This window comes from Myotis brandtii, unplaced genomic scaffold, assembly GCF_000412655.1.
Source record: "Myotis brandtii unplaced genomic scaffold, ASM41265v1 scaffold74, whole genome shotgun sequence".
NCBI classification, from domain to species: domain Eukaryota; kingdom Metazoa; phylum Chordata; class Mammalia; order Chiroptera; family Vespertilionidae; genus Myotis; species Myotis brandtii.
In genome coordinates, this window is record NW_005370944.1 from 1,253,841 (window position 1) to 1,261,823 (window position 7,983).

General features: G+C 43.8%; 1 protein-coding gene across 2 annotated transcripts in view; it reads right to left on the reverse strand.

Moving 5' to 3' along the window:
- ARID3B (AT rich interactive domain 3B (BRIGHT-like)) overlaps positions 1-7,983 on the reverse strand; it is a 64,179-nt gene that overhangs the window by 46,614 nt on the left and 9,582 nt on the right. The gene's annotated exons all lie outside the window — the stretch shown is intronic.

Consider the following 7,983-nt stretch of genomic DNA (forward strand, 5'->3'; position numbering starts at 1 on the left):
ATAACCATGACATGCAACCCCAAATGGGCAGATATTGCAAACAATTTACAACGCTGGCAAAAAGTTGAAAACAGACCTGACTTGGTAGCCAGAGTTTTTAATATTAAGCTGAATGCTCTTTTAAATTATATCTGTAAATTCCATTTATTTGGCAAATAGCTAAAATTCATGTCATTGAATTTCAGAAACTCGGACTGCCTCACGCTCACAAATTATTGATATTAGATAGTGAGTCCAAATTACGTTTTTCTAATTAATTTCCCTTCAATGTGCACGAATTTCGTGCACCGGGCTACTAGTCTATAATAATAAAAGAACAATATGCAAATCAACCGAACGACCCAACAGCAGAATGACCATCTGGACGACCATGCTATGACATGCACTGGCACCAGGCCAGCCAAGGCTGGTGTGATGCGATTGGTCGGGGGGCCCCGCAATCACCCTGCAGAGGGAGGCCCATGCCAGCCAAGCGATTGCACCCCATGCCTGTTGCCCGCAGAGGGAGGTGACCAGTGGCAGGGAAGATGGGGGGTAGCGCCACACAGATGACAAACAGTGACAGCGGTGGGGGCAGGGCCAGCTGCCAGCAGCAGGGACAAAGAAAGCCCCAATAGGCCCTGATCACTGACCAGGCCTAGGGACCCTACCTGAGGGGTCCCGGATTGTGAGAGGATGTAGGCCGGGCTGAGGGACACCCCCTCCTCCCCCCGTGCATGAATTTCATGCACCAGGCCTCTAGTAAAAATATAATGTTCAGTCTACCCTAAAGGTAAAGATAGTGCCTCTGAAGAAGTAATTTTTTTAATTTAAAATTATTTTTTATTTTTCAATTACAGTTGACATACATTATTAGTTTCAGGTGTACGCTCGAGATTAGACATTATATAACTTACCAAGTGTTCATCCCGATAAATCTAGTAATCCTCTGATACCATACGTAGCTATTAGAATATTATTGACTACTAGAGGCCTGATGCATGAAGATTCGTGCAAGAATGGGCCTTCCTTCCCCTGGCTGCCAGCACCGCCTTCGCTCTGGCCGGAGCCACCTCTCTGCCTTCCCATGCTACCCAGAGGCCCAGAAAGGGTGGGGCAGTGCATAACACCTGCATCGTTGCCATGGTGAAGACGCAAGTGTCCCACCCCACCACTCGGCACCTGCATATGCAAATTAACCCGCCATCTTTGTTGGGTTAATTTGCATACTCACTCCCGATTGGCTGGTGGGCGTCACGAAGGTACTGTCCATTTGCATCTCTCTTTTATTAGTGTAGATATTCGCTTTGCTGTGCTTTACATCCCCATGACTCTTCTGTAACTACCAATTTGTATTTCTTTTTTTAAAATATAGCATTGATTTCAATTTCAGAGAGGAAGAGGGAGAGAGAAATGGAAACATCAATGATGAGAATCATTGATTGGCTGCCTCCTGCACGTCCCCCACTGGGGATCAAGCCCACAACCCGGGCATGTGCCCTTGACCAGAATTGAACCTGGGACCCTTCAGTCTGCAGCCCGACGCTCTATCCACCGAGCCAAACTGGCTAGGGCCAATTTGTATTTCTTAATCCCTTCACCTTTTCACTCATATCCCTAACCCCCTCCCATCTGGCAACCATCAAAATGTTCTCCATATCTATGAGCCTGCTTCTTTTTTGCTTCTTCAGTTATTTTGCTTTTTTAGATTCATTTGATAGATATGTATTTATTGCCATTTTATTGTTCTATTTTCTTTTTTTAATCCTCACCAGAGGATGTTTTTACAGATTTTAGAAAGTGGGGGGGGGGGGGGAAACATTGATGTATAAGAGAAACATTGATCAGTTGCCTCCCAAATGCACCCCCCCTGGGGATTGAACCTACAACCTAGGTATATGCCCTGACCAGGAATTGAACCGGCAATCCTTTGGTGCATCAGACAACGTTCTCACCAACTAAGCCACACTGGCAAGGGTTTACTGTTCATATTTTTTATCTTTTTTCCCCCTGCTTCTTAAAGAAGACCTTTAAATATTTCATATAATGCTAGTTTGGTAGTGATGAACTCTAGTTTTTTCTTATCTGGGAACCTCTTTATCTGTCCTTCAATTCTAAATAAAAGCTTTGCTGGGTAGAGTAATTTTGGTTGTAGGTCCTTGTTTTTCATCACTTTGAATACTTCTTGCCAATTCCTTCTGACCTTGTAGGTAACCAATTGCTTTTCTTTTGCTGCTTTTAAGATTCTCTTTGTCTTTTATCTTTTGCACTTTAACTATGATGTATCTTGGTGTGGGTCTCTTTGGGTTCATCTTGTTTGGGACTCTTGGCACTTTCTGGACTTGTATATCTATTTCCTTCACCAGGTTAGGAACTTTTTCTGTCATTATTTTTTCAAATAGGTTTTTAATTTCTTGCTCTCTCTTCTTGCAACAGTCCTATGATGCAAATGTTGGTATGTTTGAAGTTGTTCCATAGCTCCTTACACCATCATCATTTTTTTGGATTCTATTTTCTTTTTGCTGCTCTGTTTGGTTGTTTTGTTTCCTTATAATCCCAATTGCTGATTTGATTCTCAGCTTTATCGACTATACTCGATTCCCTGTAAATTATTCTTCATTTCTGTTAGTGTATCCTTTGTTTCTGACTGGTTTTTATGATTTCCATGTCCTTTTTTATGCTACTGAAGTTCTAAGTTCAAGTACTCTTCCTTTAAATTCATTGAACATCCTTATAACCAGTGTTTAGAACTCTGAATGTGGCAGATTGCTGGTCTCCACTTTGTTTGGTTCTTTTCTTGAAGTTTTGTTCTGTTCTTTCATTTGGGACGTGTTTCTTTCTATGTCTTAGGTAGAGCTGCTACATTCCTTGGACTTGGCCTAATGTAGTAGGTGTCCTGTAGGATCCAATGGCACAGCCATCTCGAGGCCCATCTGCTGCAAGGACTGTCTGTGACCACTGATATTGGAAGATCAACTGTGCAGGGCCCACCCCACAGAGTAGGACTTACTTCAGAGGGGCTGTGGTACCCCCTTAGTCCACCCCTCAGTGTGTCACAGTAAAGGTGGTCAAGTAGTGTTTCAACATGGTCTGAAGCTGTCCACTGGGTGCACTGGCTGGCTCTGGGATCCCCCAGGAGTTGCAGTCCAAGGTTACCCACTGCAACTTGGCTTGAGCAGGGCCACCAGGCTTGAGCTACAAAGTGATCTATAGATGGCTGCCACTTGTGCTGGGCTTGGAGGTGCCTAGGAGAGGCCAAGCTGAAAACTATGGCTGGCAGCTGCTAGTGCTGGGCCTGGGACACCTACTTTGTGAGAGGTACAGGGCACAGTGTAGCTAGATGCTACTTGTTTGAGAGATTTTAGGTAAGTGTGAAGTGCAAGCCAAGATGGGTAACGCATATGGAAAAGGCAGTGGAAACAACCTGGGTGGGCCCACAAATTTGGTAGGGCAGGGTCTCAGGGATTCACCAGGGCAAACAGTGAAAGCCAGGTTGAGGAGACTCAGATATGGTGCCCGCCTACCACCTCTGTGGGGGAAGGACTCATCAAAGAAACAATGGCCTCTGCCACTACTTTTGTCTGGGAGAGAGCTGCCTCTCCCAGCTCTCATCCTGATGCCAAACACTTCAGTTTCTACCCATATGTCCCTGGTGCCTTTTGAGCTGCTATCCCAGCACTGGAGTTCAGAAAGAGTGAGTCAGAGTAAGTCCATGTGCAGGCCCTTTAAGAGGAACATTTGCCCTAGCTGGTGTGGCTCAGTTGGTTGGAGTATCGTCCTATACACCAAAAGGTGGCAAGTTCAATCCCCAGTCGGAGCAAGTATGGAAAGCAACCAATCAATGTTTCTCTCTTTCTCCCTTCCTCTCTCTAAAACCAATTTAAAAAAAAATTAAAAGGACTGTCTGGGACTCCAGCAGCCCTCTGTCTCACTTAGCTTTAATTCCCACTGGCTTTTACAGCCAGAAGTTATGGGGACTTCTCTTCCCAGCACTGGAACCCTGGGCTTGGGGCCTGGTGTGGGGCTGGGACCCCTTGCTCCTCAGGGGGTACCCCTTTAGCCAAGATATACCTCCCGATTTTTATCCACCACACATGGGTGTGAAACCAGCCCATTTCTTGCATTTCCACCCCTCCTACCAGTCTTGATGTGGCTTCTTCTTTAAATCCCTTGTTGTAGGACTTCTATTCAGCTAGATTTCACGCAGTTCTGAATGATGGTTGTTCTATAGTTTATTTGTAATTTGACATGGTTGTGGGAGGATACCAGTACCACATGTACATATCTGGCCATCTTGACAGGAAGTGAGGAAGTGATGTTAAAGTGAGAACTAAGTCTGGGTAAGAGGCTGGAGGAGTGCTCTAGGCAGAAGGAGTAGCATATACAAAGGCCAGGGTAGTTGGAGCACAGTGATAGGTTAGGACATTGGCAAAAATAAGGCTGGAGAAGCAGGCAGGGATCAGATTATGCAGATTTGGGGCCTTTAGAATTAGAAGGGAGAGGGAAGCCAAGCTAGTTGATATCTATAGCAGTAGGTAGATAGCTTGGATTAGGTAGGTGATAGTGGGGACAAAAGAAGTGGGAGGATTTTAGATATTTACTGTAGATGGAACAATTGATAAGACTTTGTGATGGATTGAACATCTCCAGATGGAATAACAGAGTAAGAGGTATGAAAGGCAGAAAATGCTAAGGTTTCTGATTGAATAACCAACTCAATAGAAATGTATTTGCAGAGAAGAAAAATAAAGGAGGAAATAATTGTGGGGGAGTAAGTTGGAAACCAAGTGTTCAATTTTATATGTGTTAAACTTGAGATGCCAATAAAACATCTAAGTGGAATGTCAAGAAAATAGGTGGGACCTGGCCGGTGGGGCTCAGTGGTTGATCAGAGACCTATGAACCAGCAGGTCAAAGTTTGATTCCTGGTCAGGGCACATGCCCAGGTTGCAGGCTCAATCCCCAGTAGAGGACGTGCAGGAGGCAGCTGATCAATGATTCTCTCTCATCACTGATGTTTCTCTCTCCTCCCTTCCTCTCTGAAATCTATAAAAATATTTTTAATAAATAAATAAATACATAAAAAAGGTGGGAATATATCCATTGGAACATGGGCTCAAACAATGTGTACAGGAATCAAAGGCTTGCAGAGTAGTATTTAAAGCCATGAAAGTGAAAGAAATTGCCCAGAGGGAACATAAAGAGAAGGGAGTTTGAGACTGAGCCCTGGAAAACTTGGAGTTCTAGGTCAGATGAAAAAGAAAGAGATAAGGAAAATAAGCTAATAGTGGGGCTCTAGAAAGCAAAAGGAAATGTTTTAAGGAGAGGGGTCAACTGTATCTGATAATGCTGAGAGATCAAATGAAGTGAGGGCAGGCTGGGCTTACCAACATGGTGGTCACTGGGCAGCCTTATGAAGAGTAACTTCAGGGACATGGAAGAGAGAGTCCAGACTGAAGAATGTTGAGGAGTGAGTAGGAGGTGACAAAGTGCAAGCAATTCCTCTGAAAAGCTTTGTTGTTGGGAATGAGTAGACAGGACTATAGAACAAGCTGGAAGGAAAAGATTTTTAAGTGACCTCTCATTTCCTTATAACAATCAAATCAGGCAGATTCATTAAGGAGCTGTTGTTTTTTTAAATTTGGGAAATAGCAGAACATTTGTGAATGTGGAAAAGGCTTCAGAAGAGAGTCAGTCCAAAGAGTCAGGGAAATGCAAGTCCCTAAAAATTAAGAAAGCATGAGATTTGGGACATGGGTGCAAGAATTAGGACCCAAATCACTGATTTTGTATTTATAAGACTTTAATAAAAAAAATAAAGTTTACCTCTACCTAAAGAAGAAATATGCACACATCCCTATTTTAATATTGAAGAAGCAGTTACAAAAGTGCAATGGATTCAGCTCACACAATCCTAAAATGTATCAGAAAATTCTAGAATACTAGAATTTGGTCACAGCTCTAGAAAAAAAAAGTTGTTTTAGAGTAGTGTCTAGGATTTATGGAGCATCTAACCTACAAAGGTAATAAAGACTGAAAAGTTATAGCTCCAAAAAGTATTCAGATGCTAATGACAATTCAACCTAACTTTTGTATGATAAAGTTAATTTTAAAAAGTTCTTTCACGGAGAGACCAAGATGGCGGCATAGGTAAACACCGGAGATTGCTTCCGCAAACAACCACTTCAAAAATACAATTAAAAGACGGAACGGACATCACCCAGAACCACAGGAAGGCTGGCTGAGGAGAGACTCTTCAACTAGAAGGAAAAATAACAGCACACCGAGGCTCAGAGGAGGCGCAGTGTGGAAAAAACTCAGGTGCGGAGGTGCGCGCGCAAAGCGGGCTGGTGGCTGAGAGCGCGGTTGTCGTTTTCGGTCAGGGGGGAGTCTCAGACTCTGAGCTCCAGATACGGGCGAATCGCTGGGGACTCGGACCCAAACGGGAGAAGCGGGAGTGTCTGGCATCAGTTGGAAGGCAGCTTTCCCTCCGAGGTTTGCAGCGGTTCCGGGGGTTCTGAGAAGCAGAGCCTCTGGGAACAGGACTGAGGGCACCATAACGGCTCCCTCCGCCCGCCCTGTTGAGCCCGCCCCGCCCAAGCCCTGCGCAGAGCCATTTGCCGGATCGCCTCAGGCAAAGGCTAGATTAGCACCTCCCCAGAGGACAGAAGTTTTCCGCGGCAGACACAGCTGATTCACACAGCCAGCAGCCGGCCTGGTCAAATCCCTCTAGTATTAAGTACAACAATCAAGGCTCAACTAGAACAAGACTGCGCACAAAGACCACAAGGGGGTGCTGCAAGAAAGCATAAAAAAATGCGGAGACAAAAAAACATGACAGAAATGGAGGATATAGAGCTAAAAATCGCAATTTTGAGGGCTTGCAAAAATGTGCTAGAAGCTGTCAATAAACTTGAGGAGAGAGTCACGAAAACTAATGAGACCCTCGATGCTATGATAAAGAACCAACTAGAAATTAAGCATACACGGACTGAAATAAAGAATATTATACAGACACCCAATAGCAGACCAGAGGAGCGCAAGAATCAAGTCAAAGATTTGAAATGCGAAGAAGCAAAAAACACCCAACCGGAAAAGCAAAATGAAAAAAGAATCCGAAAATACGAAGATAGTGTAAGGAGCCTCTGGGACAGCTTCAAGCGTACCAACATCAGAATAATAGGGGTGCCAGAAGATGAGAGACAGCAAGATATTGAAAACCTATTTGAAGAAATAATGGCAGAAAACTTCCCCCACCTGGTGAAAGAAATGGACTTACAGGTCCAAGAAGCGCAGAGAACCCCAAACAAAAGGAATCCAAAGAGGACCACACCAAGACACATCATAATTAAAATGCCAAGAGCAAAAGACAAAGAGAGAATCTTAAAAGCAGCAAGAGAAAGAGACTCAATTACCTACAAGGGAATACCCATACGACTGTCAGCTGATTTCTCAACAGAAACTTTGCAGGCCAGAAGGGAATGGCAAGAAATATTCAAAGTGCTGAATACCAAGAACCTACAACCAAGAATACTTTATCCAGCAAAGCTATCATTCAGAATTGAAGGTCAGATAAAGAGCTTCACAGATAAGGAAAAGCTAAAGGAGTTCATCACCACTAAACCAGTATTATACGAAATGCTGAAAGGTATCCTTTAAGAGGAGGAAGAAGAAAAAGGTAAAGATACAAATTGTGAACAACAAACATGCATCTATCAACAAGTGAATCTAAGAATCAAGTGAATAAATAATCTGATGTACAGAATGAACTGGTGATTATAATGAATCAGGGACATAGAAAGGGAATGGACTGACTATTCTTGGCGGGGAAAGGGGAATGGGAGATGCGGGAAGAAACTGGACAAAAATCGTGCACCTATGGATGAGGACAGTGGGTGGGGAGTGAGGGCGGAGGGTGGGGTGGGAACTGGGAGGAGGGGAGTTATGGGGGAAAAAAAAAAGAGGAACAAATGTAATCTGAACAATAAAGATTTAAAAAATAAA